The sequence below is a fragment of the Acanthochromis polyacanthus genome, chromosome 11, assembly GCF_021347895.1.
Source record: "Acanthochromis polyacanthus isolate Apoly-LR-REF ecotype Palm Island chromosome 11, KAUST_Apoly_ChrSc, whole genome shotgun sequence".
Classification (NCBI taxonomy): Eukaryota; Metazoa; Chordata; class Actinopteri; family Pomacentridae; genus Acanthochromis; species Acanthochromis polyacanthus.
In genome coordinates this window covers 15,462,062-15,481,336 of record NC_067123.1, presented here as the reverse complement: position 1 = coordinate 15,481,336, position 19,275 = coordinate 15,462,062, and the positions used below count along the sequence as shown (strand labels likewise).

The following is a 19,275-nucleotide window of genomic DNA, read 5'->3' as shown; positions in this document are numbered from 1 at the left end:
ACGTGAGACGTTTCATTGATATCATGTGGGCCCAACACAATGCCTCCTCTCCCTCTGCAGCCATCTCTCTAGATGCCGAAAAGGCCTTCGATAGGGTGGAGTGGCATTATCTGTTCTCCACCCTAGAGACCTTTGGCTGTGGTAACAACTTTATAAATTGGATCAAACTAATATATTCCCAACCCAAAGCCTCTGTCTTCACAAATGGGTATATTTCCCCCTCATTCGTTCTTGGTCGGGGCACAAGACAGGGATGTCCGCTGTCCCCACTTCTGTTTGCCCTGGCCCTTGAGCCATTGGCGGAGGCCATTAGGCAGGACCCAGACTTTGAAGGCATCCAGTCAGGCCAAACATCCCATAAGCTGATGCTATACGCAGATGACATCCTCTTGTTTGTATCTAAGCCAGAGAAATCTTTGCCATCCTTACTCAAAACAGTCGACAACTTTTCAAAAATTTCTGGTTATAGGGTGAATTGGTCTAAATCTGAGGCACTGCCCTTGACAGCTTGCTGCTCCAAATCCCTCTTCCAAATGTGCAATTTTACTTGGCCTCAGAAAGGCATGACATACTTGGGGATTACATTCCCTCCAAGGTTGTCTGATTTTGTAAAGTGTAATTTTGAACCCTTGTTAGCTAACCTACGGATCGACACAGAGCGTTGGGCCCCTTTGTTTCTGTCCTTGTGGGGTAAGGCTAATGTAATAAAAATGACTTGTTGCTGATTTTGAGGCTTGAGTTCCAGATGGTTGGGTTGATGTTAAGAATTGCAACTCTGTGATCTGTGGCTATGCACTACATGAATTGATCTACCAGTACATGTTTATTTGCTTTCACAAGTCTTCTGTTGGTCAGCTTATTATTACATAAATATGTATCAAAATGTGCACACATGAACAATGTTTCTTGCACTTATACTGCAGATCCATGTATGTTTCGGTATTTCCTGCCCATCTAGATTGTTGAGTTGTTGGTCGTTGTCACTCTCTTGTTTTTGTGTGTATAATTATTATTGTTCAAGAAAAGCTTCAATAAAATACAACCCCCCCCCAAAAAATTGCTAGAACACTTGGAAGAACTGGGAATTTCATTTTGTCTTGTTATCCTTATCAAGTCAGAGTGAAAAGTGAAAAGCTCCACAAAAAAGCTTTACACCAATGGGCCATGCTGCATTTTTTATTCTGTTAGCACAACTGTACCCGTACTTTTGTCACGCCCCCTCCTGCTCCTGTGATCTGGCTCGTCAGTCTAATGAAGACCAGTTGTGCTGGAAGCACAGCCGGGGCAAATGAACAATCAGCACTGCATAAAGCCCAGCTCTCTCCAATCCTCAGTGCTGGATCATTGCAACTGCACTCTGTCATGCACACATCTCTGTCTGGATTCTATTGCTCAGTGGATTATCTTGCCTGCTCCATCTTCCTCTCCTCACCCCAGAACCCCTCGTCTGCTCGTCACCACTTCTCCGCTCTGCACCTCTCCTTCGTCTGCTCCTGGTCTGCCTGTTCCTCTGTCCTCGCCATATCCTTGCCATCGGCTCCCTCGGCTCTGTCCCCCCACCTCGGCACCCGATTCCCCGGACTTGTGTGAGTCACCTCCCACTGCTAGTTTAGTTTAGCCCCCTCCACGGCCCCGCGCCGTCGCCCTCAGTTTCGTTTTAGTTTAGTCTTGTCTGTTTAGTTCCCGTGCCTCCCATATGGAGAGTTTCTGTGTTCTGTTTGATTATTAAAACCCTGTTTATTTATCACTGCCTGTCTGTCCGCCTGCTGCTTGGGTTCTACACGCCTGTTCATGACAATTTTGTTCAGAGTAGTGTTAGGTGGCATCTTTGTTGAGCATGCCATGCTTTGCATACTAAAAACATAACATAATATTTAAAAGAATGATGCATGCTGTATTATAATAACAGGTACAGACTGGACCAACTACAAGGAATCAAGGTTGGAAAGGACTAAGAATTAAATGCATGTTCATGACCCATTTGCTGTGTTGTCATTTTAATTTCATTGACCAATCTCTGACAGCTTTAGTGTTCATTAGCTAACTAGTTACATGTAATGAAATCTAAAAGTGACAGTTGTCGTGTCACTCACTGGCGAGCAACTGAAAATCAATCAAAAGTCTCCTGTTTACCTCTGTCTGGAGTCAATGATCCAGTCTTTCAAGCATTGCAGGTCCAGGTGGAGGCCCAGTTACTATTGTTACTGAAGCCTTGAAGCTTTGTGAGCAATGATAACAGAGACAGGGATTGTTTAAGGGTCAGTGACAGGACTCTATCTGCTACCAAAGACAAGTTTAACAGTCTTAGGTAAAAAAAAACAAAAAAAACTCCAGCTTAGGAGTATATGTTTCTTATCAGGAAAATTTAATAGGATGTAAAGTTTGTCAATTAGCATAACATAATATTTAACTCATGGCCTTACAGACACTTGTTTTTGTTTTCCGTCCTGCTTTTGTGATTATAGGAATATAAAAAAGCCAAGATATTCATCCATCCATTCTCTATACACCGCTTTATCCTCACTAGGGTCGCGGGGGGTGCTGGAGCCTATCCCTGCTGATTCGGGCAAAGGCAGAGGACACCCTGGACAGGTCGCCAGTCTGTCACAGGGCTACATATACAGACAAACAATCACACTCACATTCACACCTACGGGCAATTTAGATTCACCAATTAACCTCAGCATATTTTTGGACAGTGGGAGGAAGCCAGAGTACCCGGAGAAAACCCACGCATGCACAGGGAGAACATGCAAATATTTCATTACTTCTAAGCATGAAATGAAGTGCTTTGTGGCCTTTGCCTATTCCATCCGTCCATCCATCCATATGACGTATCTCAATTGACACTGGACAGGTTACCAGTCCATTTCAGGAGTGACACAAAGAGAGGACTAATAAGTGACTGAGAACAAGAGGCTACAAGGCTTTGAAATGATTCAAATAGATATCACATTGCCATGATGACACTAAAGATGTTACATGCTATTGTAGGTTTTGTACATGTTATTCTATATTTTTTACTTTGTTCACAGCCAAGGCAAGTAGTGAAAAATTGTCATGGACAAATAATAACATGCAGTTCTGGCTATAATTCACTAACGAGTATTTTGTTTGTATTCAGTTCAATTCAATTTTATTTATATAGTGGCAGTTGCAAGTCACATTGTCTCAAGACGCTTTACAGAACTCACATGCCTGAACTTTATACTTCTAATTTTACTCCTTTCATGCCTGATTATATGCCTGTTTTGATGCTGCTGGTTTCCCCTGAGAAACCCATGTTTAACATCACAATGCCACAAACATTGGTCAGTTCCCTCTAAAAAAGTGTTTAAATGCAGAGTTGGTAAATTGTGTATAAAGTTCAAATGTCTGCAAGAGAGCCCTCATGCACTTGATGATTAGACAGTGGGACAGCATAAGCCCCCCGTGGACGTAGGAGGAACATATCTCAGAGTCTGTGAGTCCATGTGTGTGGAGACTGGTTTTGGGCCAGATAAGCAATGATGCATGCTCACACAAACAGCCAATTAAAAATCACCAGTAAGCTTGCCATAATATTGGGACTGTGCCAGGAAGCTGGAGCACTCAGAGAAAACTCACACAGGCACAGGAGGCATATTCCACACAGAAAGACCCAGCTGACCAGTTCAAACCAACAACCTTTTTGCTGTTAGATGTTAGTGCTAATCACTGCACTTCTGTACTGCCTTCCTTTACATATTAAGGGTTCATCATCAGAAAATAATTTAATCCATTTACTATACAGAGTTCTCACATTCTCAAATTGTCATATCATTCCTATAAAATGTGTGATAGAACAGCTCATGCCCTTGTCCACTAAGCATGAGATGGACAAAGCTTTGGTGTTTAGAATGACTTGAGCAGCTTGTTATATGTATGTCTAGTACAGCTATGTGTTGGCCTGTTGTTCCAGATTAATACTGTGATTTATTGGCCTGTCAGATGCCTGTCTCCTCATCTGGCAGATAGTGGTGGTTGAGTGTCTCGCCTGAGGGCAGGAGAGCTGAGATCTGTGTTGCACTGAAATGTACAGGACCTGCATGTTTTCCAAAAGGGATGTGCAGACTGCAAATTTACTGTACCTTGTGGAAGAATTAACAAATATTTGCATAAATTGGGACCAAAGGGAAGTTCTGTGAGGCAGCAGATCTAAATGAAGAAGTTATTGTTTTTTACTGCTGTTCTGTGATGGTGCTTTGTTGCAAAGCAAATTTTTTTGTTGTAGTTGTATAAATTTCATTGCAGAACTGTTTGCATGAGCCACATTTAGAATTCTTGTAATAACTATATAGACATCTGCTATAGCAAGGTATCAGGTGTGGTTATGCAGAGCGTCCCTGTATTTGTGTATGGGCCTTTCTCTGTCTGAAGATAATAATACTTTTGAAGATAAGGTTGTGATGTTATGGTAATGAAACAGATAAATCATCCATCTTGCACACTATTTGCCAAATTTTTGGCCCTTTTCCTGTTTTTTGGTCTGTTGTGCTAGATAGGTATGTGCTGGTAGAAGATGCTGACATGGTTCTGAATCCCAGCTACAAATCTCTGGGTGTTTGATTTTCTATCTAAAGTTAACCATTTTAAGTTAATGACATCATCACCTTCCCAGACTTTGCAGTCCTACATAGCAAGGGTGATATTCAAACTGATGCGTACTACAGCAGAGAAATAATCCTGTCTGTGGTAGCACACACATACTCTGCAATGATAAGTAATAGGAGTCAGAAATAGGTAAATTGTTTCAGCTGCGTGTCTGCAGATAGCCAGGGAGATTAGAGTGTATTTTATGGACATGCTGCAGATCACATGATCAAAATGATAAAGGAGAGAGACGACCTTTCCAGGTCGGGAATAGAGATGGAAATGGGTGAGAGGGCAATAGAACAATGGATAGATGGGCAAACTGGTTGAGTGAAATAGAGCAGAATAAGAATTGATTAAATATGAAAGATATAGGGAAGCTCAGCAAGATGGAGGTGAAAGCCAAAGTTGTGTTTGGGAGAATCAGACATGATAAGAATAAAAGCAGAGTATTAGAATGAACAAGAGGTTAAATCACATTTTGTGTGAACTGCTCCCAATTAACTAAAGACCAAATGCAGAGGACTGAGCCTTCAGAGAGGCAGACCATCACACCGAGGAGTCAGATGGTCAGCTACTTCTGACTCTACAGCAGTCAATAAAAAGCATGGATATGCTCATGACTTCATGACTTGTTACGGAGCAGGTCAGCGGCTCAAACATGAGATGACAAAACGCAGCAAACCAATACTTTAAATACAACAATAATTTATTTACAATATACAAAATTTACAAAGGAAAATGTCTACAGGTCAGATTGGTTAGATAAGGCATGATAAGACGAGATATGTCTCTGTCTTTGGGACTTTATAGGGTTTGCAGACCCATCACTTATTCCACTTTCAAATCTACAATGCCAAATGTGACTAAAATTGCCATATTCCTGAACAGTTAACCCTCAATCCTTGATAAAGAGCTTTCAAAAAATGTAATTTATTTAAAACAACAACAACAACAAACAAAAAGAAAAACCCTGAATCTCCCGTTTTCAAAATCCACACTCAGTTTCTTGGCCATGTGTCTATAGGCTTTACTCACATGGATTTCTTGTGTGCTCTTGAGTCCTTCAAAATCTGTTTGAAAAACTCCATATGGGATCTGTGCCTTTTACTCAGAGTGGCTTTAATATAGCTGCACAGTCATAAATTCAGGAGTGATGGAGTGCTGCTGAGATCTTTTTCCTTCCAGTAGGTTCTCCCATCACTACAGCTTTGACAGATTGTTGGGTGCCTGCTCATGTCCCTGTTCAACAACCTTCTTGCTTAGTTATCAACTCTATCAAGAGTCCTTTCAATCTTCTTCCATTTCACAATTTTGAGGCAATAGGTTAGTGTTCTTGGACCACTAAAATCTGTATGAATGGTTTTGCATTCCTACCCTGAGCTATGCCTCGGTGATTTTTTCAGAGAGATCTACAGAGAGTTCCTTGGACGTCATGGCTTGTTTTTGTGTCAAGGCATTGATTGTAAATTAACTACACAAATCAAAATTATGTCTAATTACTTTAGTGTACCACACATGGACCATTACTTCCATAAGTTACAGATTTCAGTGTGTTTATCAATGAGCAACAATTCTTAAACCAGGTTTTTACTTTGTCATCAGGTGATTTTAATATGGATTGTCTCAGTCAATTGTGTCAGCTTTAGAAAAATTCAGGCTTTTGAATATTTTCTAAAGAAGTTGTATATTGCAGCTGATCAGTATGTTTTATCATTACAATGTACATCTCACAACATTAAAATTACTGAAGGTCGAGGGAATTATATTAATCTTCTGGTTGTAATGCAACATTCAGCTAGAAGACATTAGGCACTGACATTCGTGTGGAATTTACTTTCACACTTACCACTTACCTAAATATTGTTCCAGACCAGACACACTCTGCCAGTACTGGCCAAATCTACAGCATTCATACCCAAAATAACTTCACTAATTTTATGTTTTTAGCTGTGTCTCACAATGTGTACGGTCCTCAGTGCCTTTCACCAATTAAACTGGTTTGGCCATGTGAAGTAAGATCTGGTAGGGAAGACAATTATTCTTGCTATTAGAGATGTGTAAAGCGTGTAGCTTGTGTCCACATTCATGGTCCATGATTGGCAGATTTATCGTTGACCTCTTTTGGATCACTGACGTTTAGGCTTCTCTCCAACAGGCTAGTGATTCCTCTTTTAATAGTGCCCAATTACATGCTGAGAACAAGTCTGGTGATAATTGTCCTGTAATGGTTTGGTATTTTTCTGAGTTGAATTCATCCATGCTGCTGCAGTTATTTTTATTTATTTATTTTTTTACAAAAGCATAACGATTAAATCTGCAGTGATAGAGGTTTTACTGAGGTTAACACAGAATATATATTCCCAACTCTTTGCTCTTGTGGTTAAACTTGAAGTGATTTGTAGTAAGATTCAAATATCCTTTGAATTTCCACTAACTTTTCATGAGCCACTGGAATGCACATTGTATCAACAGCAGAATCTGCTTTCTGGTGATGCAACTTACCAAAATCACTGTGAAAGACCACCAAATTCATAGTGTTTATATTTCAGATGTGGTTGCACTAAAGAACTACTAAAGACAGTATGAAACTTAACAGCATTAAGTGATGTGACAGCTTAGTGATGTGTGTCCTAATATGCCTTTTAGTAGTTTAGTGCTTGACAAAGAAAAAAATACTAAGCTGCATAGATAATGTCGGTTGTTAATATTGAACCTCTGAGCAAAGCATTCCAGTATGCCTTGTTCTTTCAGCTTTTTTTGTAGTGAATTGTTACACTTTCACAAGCATGCATTATAATTTTTTAAAATCAATTAAATGCATTATAAAACATTTTATTAAATTATCACTTACTTTCAAGCAATTTCATGTGTGGTTTTGAATGTTAGCTCTGAATGCTTTTGATTTTTCAGAAAGTACTAAATCTGACTTGAATGAAACCGAAGGTAGATTGTAAGCTGATTGGAGGAGAGAAGAATGACATGTTGGGACGATTGAAAGTGTCTGAGAGAGCTAGATGGGAGGTAGGTAATGATTGGAAAGAAAAAGGGAAAGGAGATATTAGAGGCTACAGTGGAGCTGATCAGGGACTCGGAGGGACAGACAGTTTAAATATCAGGTGTGCTGGAAACAGTGGATGCTTACATTTCACATTTCAGTTCAATAGAGCAGACTGAGGGGTGAGGGGATGCATAAAAGGGGTTAAAAGCCATGAATTCATGACTAACTGTGGCACAGTTCTAATCTGTGTGAGCCTGGTGAGAAATCAGCCGACATTGTCTCCAGCTTTTACTTTGCCTCCCACTGCTCTGTCATGTTAAAGGCATTCTGCTCTGGGAGAGCTGAGGACTGGTGCTGATGTAATTTGTGTTCTACAGTATGTAAACAAATGCAATTTGGTGCCAAATTAAGCAAATGTGTCTAGAGACTGCACTCCATGATGGAGTTCTAAAAAGGATTACTGCACTGATGAAAGGAGAAAGCTGTGATATGCTAAGAAAGGATGCGACTCATTGAAGCGAGTGTTTGGAAGCAAACAAACATCTTCTCAGTCATGTAAATTCTGTACAGTACTTTATACAGAACAGTAAGTAGTCTTGTCATTCCTCTCCTTCTGGTAATTCCGCAAGATTTACATCACAAATACTTATTCCATCTCATCACTATTGTCTGTTAAATTTACGGATTTCACAAAAGCAAGAAAGGGTTGTAACGCTTTCAACAAATGTTTGTTTGTAACGCTCAAACAAATCCTGTCTGCCTTTTTGTACATATGTCACTCTCTCTAGAGAAAAATCTATTAACATTTGCCTCACCCAGTGTACTAAACTTGTTCTTTTTTCCAAAAGAGTGCAAGAATTTTTTTTAGCTTGCAGGAGGCAACGACTGTAAGTGCAAAGACACTCTTGGTGGACTTGTGTTGCTTTTGATTAAGTCCCAAAATAAAGTGAGCAGGATTCAGTGAAATATTTTTTAGAAATAATATTTTCTATTGTTTGTTAAACCTCATGTCAGATTTTTTAAATCCTAGGAGCAATGCCACATGCAATGAAGTAAGGTTCGGTTTGTATCATTGCATTTTACACATAAATCTGGAGTGTTGCTATTGTCAGATCAAGTCAAATTTATTTATATAGCACATTTAAAAACAACCAAGGTTGACCAAAGTGCTTCACAGTACAAAATAGAAAACAAAACATAATTTGTGAGGAAACATACAGAGCAAGGTAAACAATGCCATATATCAAAGTGTCAGGGCTCAGCTCCAATTGAAAGCCAGAGAGTACATATGTGTCTTCAGTAGGCGCTTGAAAGTATCAAGAGATTGATCGGCTCTAATTCGATCAGCAAAGCGGTTCCACAGACTGGGTGCAGCCACAGAAAAGGCTCAACAGCCTTTGTTTCTGAATCTGCATCTGGGAACTTTAAGGACCATCTGATTGGCTGACCTCAGTGATGAAACTGGAGCATGGACAGTGAAAAGCTCAGATAAACAAGAAGGTGCCAACCGATTTAACACCTTAAGCACAAGCAATAAAATCTTAAAAACAATTTGGAAGTAAACAGAAAGTCAGTGGAGTGATGTGTTTCCATTTCTTTGACCTTGTTAGAAGCCAGGCAGCAGCATTGTGTACCATCTAGAGCTGACAAAGAGACGGCTGATCAAAACCGATGTACAGAAAGTTACAGTGGTCTGACCTTGATGTGATAAAGGCGTGTATGACTCTCAAAGCCGTTGTGGGAGAGATAGGGCTTTACTTTGGCCAACAACCTCAACTGAAAGAATTCATCTGCTTATCAAATTTAAAAGCACTGTCAGTGGCCCATAGCACTGCTGCAGTCACCTAATTGATCTGAACGTCTAAAAAGAACAATCTCAGTTTTAATTTCATTGAGAGAAAGAAAATGAATGTCCAACCATGATTTTGGATTCTCTCGGCAGCGAAATAATGGCTGTGATAAACCTGCAGTTTTGGGTCAAATTGATAAATATATCTAGACATCAGCTGCAAAACAGTGAAAAGAAATATTATGCTTCTTTAAAAATGGACCCCAGGGGTAGCATGTGAAAGAAAATAGTAAGGGGCCTAAAATAGGCCTCTGGGGGACCGCACAGGACAGGGGAGGCTGTCGAGGAGGTGTAACCGCTGAGCTGAATGGAAAAACTCCTGTCAGTCAAATAAGACCTTTTTTTTTTTTAAACAATATCTTTATTGGGCTTTATATTATGAAAAACTTAACAAAATACTCAGCATGAAACAAACAAAACGCAGCATAATCCCCCAAATAAATAAAAAAAAGTGAAAGAATGAAAAAATAAAATAAATATAAATACGCAGCATACAGCTCAACAATTTAGCACCACTGTCAAAATTAATTGGCCTCATAACATCTGAGAAACTCAGTTAAAGGTGACCATATTTTGCTAAAGTCCTCCCCTCTTCCTCTGACAATATAAGTAAGTCGTTCTAGTACAACACAAGATGCCATTTCCCTGACCCACATATGCATTGAGGGTACGTCCATTTTTTTCCAGTATAAAGATATCAGCCTCCTGGCCTGCAGGAGTCCAAAATCGATGTGTTGATTGACTTGAAGTGAAAAGACAGTTCTCTGGAAATATACCCAACACACATGTCCTTGCATGAAGAGGCACCCTCACACCAACAATCTTAGACAAAGTTTGTAGTCAAATAAGACTTGAACCAGTTAAGAGCTGTGCCTTTAATGCCCACACACTTTCAAACCGGAATAGGAGAACAGAACAGAATAGAATAGAATAGAATAGAATAGAATAGAATAGAATAGAATAGAATAGAATAGAATCACTTTATTCATCCCCGAAGGTGTGTGATTAAGTGTGGTTAACTGTGCCAAGGGCAGCAGTTAAATCTAAAAGCACTAAGACACAGAAATGCCCTGAATTGACAGTTAAGAGAAGATAATTAAAAACTCTTAAAAGGGCCGTTTCAGTACTGTGACAGGGCTTAAAATCAGACTGAAACTTTTCATAAATACTAAAATCATCTAAAAATGTTTGCAGTTGGTTCAAAATGGCTCTCTCCAAGATTTGGATAAAAACAGGAGATTAGAAATAAGTCTCAAATTAGAGAGAACTGAGGGGTGATGCATACTTTTGTGGTGTGCAAAAAAGTGCAAAGAAATCCTCACTTCTAGTGAATAGAAGAAAATCAGCATACTTTGCAAAGATTAGTCACCTAAACCAGACAGTAAATAATATTGGTAACAGAAGCACTGTACAGTACTATGACACTATGGTTAAAATACAGTCCACTGTATGGTCATTTTTTCTGTTTTTCTCTCTCACTCTTTCTCACTCGGAAGGAATTATGTTTTGCAATACTTAAATGTTCGCTTGTCAAGCCTTTATGCGTCCTCTTTTGCTGACATGCCTTCTTTGTCCCAGATAAATCTTTAGCTGTTGTTTTTCTCAAACCTGCATGGTAATTTTTAGCTCCTGCTCTCTACCAGCACATCCCTCTGCCTGCAGTGATCTTGGCAGCCTGTTGAGCCAATTGTGTCACCCTGCAGTGATGTAGCATTCTGTGAACTATAATGTGCTGCCCTCTGTGACCTGGCAACCCTTGCAACCAATCACAGCACCCTGAAGAATTATTAAAAATCATGCAGCTTCTGGCGAAGTCCCGCTTGCAAGATGCCCGCAGCGGCACTCAGAAGCAGAATGCCCGTGGAAAAGAGGTCTCAAGACCAGATTTGTGCTTGTTTGTCCTAATATGATGCAGATGGGCTGAAATGTTAATGAAGCTTGCTGGGTGCTTTTGGCTGCCAATGGAGAGACTCACTGACCTAAAAACAGACACAACTGGTTACTTTCAAGCTGCAAGCCTTCTTTGCAGCTCATAGTTATTTGGATAAACTTTTATTGCAGGACATTTTTATTATTAAATTGTTGCCATGCAAGGACTAGTAGATCTACATGCACTACATGGGCTGATCCTACCGAATTTGGTACATTACCCCAAATGAGTAAATGAATAAAGAAAGATGTGTTATCTGCCTGGGATTTAAACTCTGGCTGTGGATGTTTCTCTCTTCTAATCATCACTTTGAGCCTGTGCTTTATTTTAGAACAGCCCTCAAGGCCTACTGCTGAGCCACAGACAGAAAGCCCATGAATATCAGATGTAGCCTGCAGCTCATTTAGTCCTATAAGGACACTCAAATTCACTCACACCGCTTTCTAACTGCCTTTGCTTCAGACTTCCCCTTTAACAAGCCAACTATGTTGACACCATTGTCTTGAACAGATGTCGGCTGTGGCAGGTCTATGTTAGGCATGTGGGGAGAAAGCCCTTCCAGTCTTTTAGAATTTGCTGTGTAAAACCAACAGACTCCAGTTATTAAAGTTTTCACTTTAATTCAACTGCCTTGATAACAGGACCTTAGCTCACTCCAACCACTCACCATGAATCCACATCTTTTGCCAGTTTCTTCCTGATTAAAAGGACTTTTTCCAAATGTGCCCAAACGTCACTAAGGCCACTAAGGAGGGATTGTTAGGCTTCACTATAATATGGTATGGTCTTAAGTAAACTCTACTGGGGTGACTAATGTTATGATTTGGCATTGTATATATAAATAAGAAGTATATGGAGTAATTTAATTGAATGGCTTTTATTAATATATTTATTGGTTCCCCCTCTTCCCCTCTTCCCCTCCTCCCCACCCCAATGGCTGACATTTTAGCCACAGCCTTCATATAATGCACAGCGCCCACTTTACCATGCACTTACTACTAATAGCACTGCTGGCCTTAGGAGGGTATAGACACATACTGCCATGTGTGAATCTGTCCTGACCTCTGTAGGATGAGAACTCTTCCTGGCTTCCCACCAAAAACATGGACAATTGTGTCTGCTAGAAAGCACCACCAAGCTGCAGATACAGCTAGCTGGGGATCCCATTAATCAAATCGTTCTATCCTTCTTTGTGGTACAGAATTTTGTCCCTGCACATGTGCCTCAGATGATCCATCTACTGACTGATGAAAGCTCAACTACTGACCAGTTACAATGCAATTACTAACCAGTTCAAATTTTGTAGCCTCTTCAATTTTTGTTATTGTTGTCATTCCAATTCCTGACATTTGTCTCTGGATCTTTGCTGGAAGCTGCATGTCACTGTGGTTTCATGCCATCAACCCTTAAGGGACTCACTTTTGACAGACAGCAGGGTATGATTGTTCTCTATGTGCATGGATTGCAAACAGAGAGGGCTGGCTTCATTTGTGTAGTTTGTTTTCTATTTGGATCAACCAATCTGCTAATGGTAATGTCATTGTGTTAATAACTGATTAATGGATGGGTTTAGAACTAAAGCACATATTCATCAGATAGATCCCTACTGAGGAAAGTGCATAGTCCTAACATTCATATTTAGAGAGACATGTTCATTGTCTATTAAGGATAAGGATAAGGATAAACTTTATTGATCCCACAGTGGCGAAAGTTCAGCAAGAGGCAAGTTTCTAAAAAGGCATAACTGATATCTGACACAAATTGAATTGAAATCAGTGTTAACTTGCTGTCCTGAGTTCTGCCATTCTGGGTGTCTTGCAGTACATGGATTAGAATGTAGCTTAATGCAGCTGCACTTGCAGGTTCTGGAGCACAGCAGCAGCGTTAGAAGTGGTAATATGTCACATGTGGTTTTGTTTGGAAACGGCACTGCTAGGCCATTATGCTTGGGCAAATATAGAAATGTAAAAATGTTTAGACAAAAGAGAGAGAGAAAAAAATAGTGACAGCAAAGACTAAAAGAAGAAAAGCAAACAAAGAAACCACCGAGAGAGAAAAGATGAACCAGCAGCTCTGTGTTTGATCTATTGCTCTACATAAACAAATTGGACCTCACAGTTTCTTTTTTTAATTCTAAGAAAATGTCTTTAGAGTTCATTAGTGGATGATAATGAGAAGGTTATGATTGTCATATAGACAATACTGTCCAATTCACCCATATGCGAAACATACTGATTCCTATGTAAAAATGCTGGATTACCAACTGAGCAAAGTGACAAGGCTTCAGTGCCAAAGATCTTCAGGTTGTGACTGTTGGAATGTCAATGAGAAATTTGGTAAAATAATATTTTTACATAATCTTCCACATTTTTCGAATAGAAATACAATTTATGCTGTAATTTGTTTTTCCAAATGTATTTTGAAGGGCACAGAACTGTTGTTTGTCTTATAGTTACTGCCAATATTTTCACCCAAGGAGATATGATGAATTGAATTGAACTCATTTGTTGAACTGCATGCAACCTTTAGGAAGATTGTGACAAGGAGTGAAGTGCTTATACAGGGCAGGACATAAAAAGTCAGGAGACTGAGATTCATGTCTTGCATCATGTGTGAGGTGAAGGCTCCAAAATCACTTTGCGTATGGATAGTTTAGGTTCAACACATGTATCCACTTTACACATTTTAAAACTTTGCACTTACAGTACATTTGTATAATGTATCATCTTCATTTGATACCAGACTCATTTAATGCATGATCTGCTTCATGGCAACTTGAATGTTAACCATTATAAAAATGTTTGCAGTTATGACAAAAATAAATGATGTAAGTCAAGGTTTGGTAACTTTCAGCAACACCCTTTTCCCACTCTTCTTTTCAAGTTGCTTTTTGCACTGCAATGGACATTCAGCTGTGTTTAAATAAATTAAACTGTAATTACGCAGCATTTTGTTTCTCAAAAGACTTTTTTAGACTCAATATTTCCAAAAACAAATTAAAAATGTGGTTTTAAGACTGCAAAATTTGGTTTGTGGCTCATGCATACTGTATATATTTTTGACCCAGCAGATTTTGCCATATTTCGAGAAGACTTAAAATAAATGTATGACAGAACCAAAATTCATGATTGTTTTTGTGACAAAGACACGTGTTTCGATGATTCCATCATTCATCATTGAAAATTCAAGACTGCCATAATATACATAGTCTTTTTATGTATAAGGAAAGTTATGTTCACAATTGTATATGAGCATGCTCAGTCCTTAGCAGCTCTATATTATTCTGCCAAGGATAAGGTTGACTGGTAAGTGACCTTGACTTATGCATCATCCATAAATCAGATTAGAGATGCGAACTATCTGAAGCTTTTTAAGTGTATCCACTGACCACAAGCTTTTAACCGCTTCACCTTAACTATTTAATTTTACAGAGGTAACTTATTTTTTAAGTTAGGTAAGTGATTATCAGCTCTGTTCAAAATTTTTCAGAATCATCAGCAGGAAAAATTCCAAATGATGCAGGAGGCATAATGGTACTCTGTGTCCTTCCTATTTTCATGTCCATGGAAACTGGTTTAACAAGTTGTGTGTGTGCAGAACTGTCTCCTCTGAAGTCACAGTAATCGACAGCACATGTTGTTGATAGAACTGAGCTGGAGCTGAGAAATGTGGGTGGCACAGATACATACCTCTCTTCTCTAACAGCATGGATCATCCCAGAGAAGTGGAAGAACAGAAGGCAAGAGGCACATAGACATACATGTAAACCCACCCAAGAAAATGAGAGCCAGTCAGGTAGACAGCTGTGCCTGGAAACAGAAATGGCATGGACTAGAGACAGACAGACATCACGCTGCAGTGCCAGACTGTATGACTCTGTAGAGGATCTGTGGCTGTGAAATAGGAATGACGCAAATAATGAGAATCAAAGGAAAAGCATTAGTTTCACCCCGTTACTGTGCTGATACATTATTAAAGACACATTCTGCACACACACACACACACACACACACACCCGCAAGTACGCACACACATAGGAACACAATGAAAAGCATTGCTAGTTTCAGGGAGAGATAGTAGTAAAGAATCATGTAAATGTAGGAGTTTGTGGGGGAGGGACTGCGCATGATTCATTGCTGCTCAACAAGATTTTTGAAATGCTTGTACATTACAAAGGAGTCAACTAAAGGAGTTCAGTTTATGGATTTAAAAAAAAAAGTCAACATGTGCCATAGTAACGTGTGAATGGATACAAGACCATAAATGTGACAATATCGAAAGCCAATTTCAACTACTCACATTTTTAAGATAACATACCTACAGTTGTTAACAGACAATGTTAACCATGGTAGAGTTTCCAGGGACTCCTATACCTTAAAATTTTCTATGAAACACATACGTCTTTGTCACAAATAAGAAACAAAAACAAAAAAAACAGTCATGCATTTTGTTTCCTCTGTAGTTTTATTATTGTTCTTACAGCTGATATTTGATAAATGTCTGTAACAAAATTTGGAGAAATTAGCGTCATTCACGGGAACTAAGTGTAGATATAAGTGTCGGCTGAAACACACCTAATATTCGATACTACACTTCATGATTAAAATTACACTAAAATTGTTTATTTAGGGGCACCATCTCACTTTACTCATAAAATTATCATTTTAGACTAAGTCTCAAAGAGACTTTGATTAAATTGAAGTTGATCCGCCTGTTATATGAAAGTCCTAACTTCTGATTTCATTGACCTTCAGTTCCCAAAGAAAGAAATACATTGTAGAAATAATGACAATTAGTGTATATACAAACATTAATTAACCAATACTATGAACAAACAAGAAACAACAACAGACAATGAATAAAGGAATGAATAAATGCAGATAAACAAAGTAATTAACTGTGATCATCACTGGAAGCAGTTAGTAGAAAGGTGATGAATTTAGAATTACTTTTAAATTTGAAATCCAATTGTAGTTTGTACAGTTACCCATTTAGCAGAAGGAAAATGATACTTGTGTAGCCTTTGCAGTGAGAGGGTGGCTGTTGCAGGATGTGTAGCTGTGATGACCTGCTGGATGAGTTGGTTCAGGAACACAGAGGCAAGGAGGCACTTTGGCAGGTTTGTGTTGCAAAAATGTGCCAAAGTAAAAACACTAAGAGTCAAAGCTCATAGTTATAAAGAAAATATTAGTGCTTTTGTACTATTAAAGTCAACCTAAAAAGTCAAATTATAAGTAAACATAGAAAAAACAAAGCCCTAGTTTAAAGTTGACTTGTTTGTTGCCATCATAAAAGAGCCCCATTTTAAGCCCTTTTTTCTAGTTGAAGTTTTCATAAAGAAGCCTGTTTCAAAAATCTTTGTTTTCCTCTTGGCCAATCCTCTCTTTTCTTTGTTATTTTGTTCTCTCACCTTGCATTCCAGTGATTTTCCTCTATAGAGAAAGTTTTGGAGCCAAATTCAAATGAGCATCTAACCACTTGTGGATGTGTTCCTTCCAAGGGGTGGTGTTGAGCTTCACTGTCCAGGAGAAGTCAGAGGCCAAATACGGTACCTTTAGAACTTACTTTTAGTTCATCCAATTTGTTTAATATCTATGATGATCACAGTTCTAAAATAACCCTGAATACGTGATTAGAATGACACAAACAAAATATGTTTATCTCATATGGTTCCTGAGATAATAATTAAAGGTGTAAACATAAGAATAAACTCACAAATTTTAGACTTTAGGCTACATGAAGGTAAACTTATAACATAGCTAAAAATGCAAGCATATGCATTCAATAATATGAAAAATAAGACATAGGAAGTATATGTGCTTACAGTGAAAAATCTCTCTCTGCTTTTATGGCTGTGGTCTGTGACAGAGAGAAACGGGTTGTCTCATGTGTTCTTCTCCACAAACACTTCAGATTTAATGTGTTCTTCTTCCATACTGGTCCTGATAAACCTGATATCAAAGAGTCCAGATCATCACTCTGGTGATGTTGCATTTCCTGGATGTTCTGATTTATACACTGTTCAATTCATTCCTGCATAGCAAGTTTTGTGTGTTCGGTTGAGAGAACAGAAGATCACCATGAAGAATGAAAATTCTCTTCTCCAGAGGTTTGGTTTTCCTCATAGTTAATGATTTATGACCCTTAACAGATTCTGGTGGAGGTAGGAGGCATCCTATTGTCTCCAAGAGAGCCATTAGTGGTCCTTCATTAGTAAACATCCAAGTCGCAAATGTTCCGTTTGGATGTGAGTTTGGGGTTAGCTGTCTTCTGAAATGGTGTCTGACAAAAGTTACAGCTGTGAGAAAGGGTCTCTGGATTCTCTATGGGTTGATCTGGAATGTTTTGCTCCTCAGTTTGCTACATATCTCTTGGCATTTTTACCTCAACTGAGTTCTGTCCACAAGCTTCTGATTGTGTCTTTGGCCACTCCTCTTGATAGATTTAGTACAGTTAAAGTGAATTTGTTGCTTTCTTGTTTCTTTATTATGGTAAACACATTCTTGATGGGGTTTAATTTGGGACTTTAGGAAGACCAGTCTAAAATCTGAATTCTAACCTGATTTAGCCATTTAAAAAATATATAATTATTTACTGCTTTTGATGTATGTTTGGGGTCAATGTCTTTCTGGAACACCCAATTCAGTTCACACTCAGGACTGCCATCACTTGTTACTTAGTGGTCAACATACAAAGAAAGTGCATCACTCCTTAAAACTGTGATTGTTGTGTGAATAGCATAAATACACAACATTAAATGTTAGACATTGAATGAGATCGAAGTGAAGGTGATGATAATGTTTATCAGTTATTACTTCGCCAAGGAGGCAGAGCCTCGGCAGAGTTATGTGACAATCGGCATTGGTCTTTCTGTCTGTCTGACTGTCTGTCTGTCTGTCTGTCTGTTAGCAACATTACTCAAAAACGAATTAACCGATTTGGATGAAATTTTCAGGGGAGATCAGAAACGACACAAGGACCAATTGTTTTGGCAGTGATGCAGCTTATAGTCTGGTTCCACGATTTTTTCAAGATTTCTTCCATCGGAAATGATACAACAACTGAGTAACCTTGAGCACTGCTCTCTGAGTGCTTTTCTAGTTTTCAGCTCTGTAATCACATTGTAGGAGAGCTGCTGCTCTTCCTTGCTTATGTCAGGATTGCACCTTTTGATTTTGGTTCCCATTTAAAGTGATTGGCTAAGATAACTTCTGAAATAATACTGAAACTGATATTGAACATACTATTGATAAACTAATACTGCAAATGATGTTGGTATTATAGTTCAGTGCTACATGTCTGATATTTCAGTTTTCTTTCCTGCAGAAGTTTTCAGTTATCTTAGCTTCTATACAAGAAGGATATGCAGGGAGATTGGTAGGCATTGGGGGATCAGTGGGGGCCCGTAGCTTATTTGGACCTTGGTGCTTATAATTGGATTAATACGGCTTTGGTAGCTGACTTGCTTAATTGAAAGGAGAATGTGTTTCAGCGGACAAATGTCGTCTCCTATAATAGTCTTAGCGAAGCTATTCCACGCTGGTAAGAGTGTAGCTGGTTCAGACTAATTGTACTGGTAATCCTATTGTGAACGAGAAAGAATAGCGGAATAATACGAAACACCACGATTGAAAACCCCAAGCTCACAAGATGAAGAGTTATTCTGACGGATAATTACCAGTAGTGCTAGAGTTTTGGTGAGGGAGCTAGAGACAGAGAGGCGGGTTGGAGGAAAGAGAAACGAGCGGTGCTGCGTTGAAGGATTGCAAATTCCAAGTCGTTTGTGAAACGGGGGGACTGAACGTCCCTTCTCCTCCCCCTCTCTCCCGCTCCCTCTCCTCGTTGCTGCAGTCAGGGACAGTCTAACGCGGAGCTCCACTCTGC

General features: G+C 39.1%; 1 protein-coding gene across 2 annotated transcripts in view; it reads left to right on the top strand.

Moving 5' to 3' along the window:
- The window catches only part of gabbr1b (gamma-aminobutyric acid (GABA) B receptor, 1b), a 148,810-nt gene that overhangs the window by 60,421 nt on the left and 69,114 nt on the right, over positions 1-19,275 (top strand). The window lies entirely within an intron of this gene.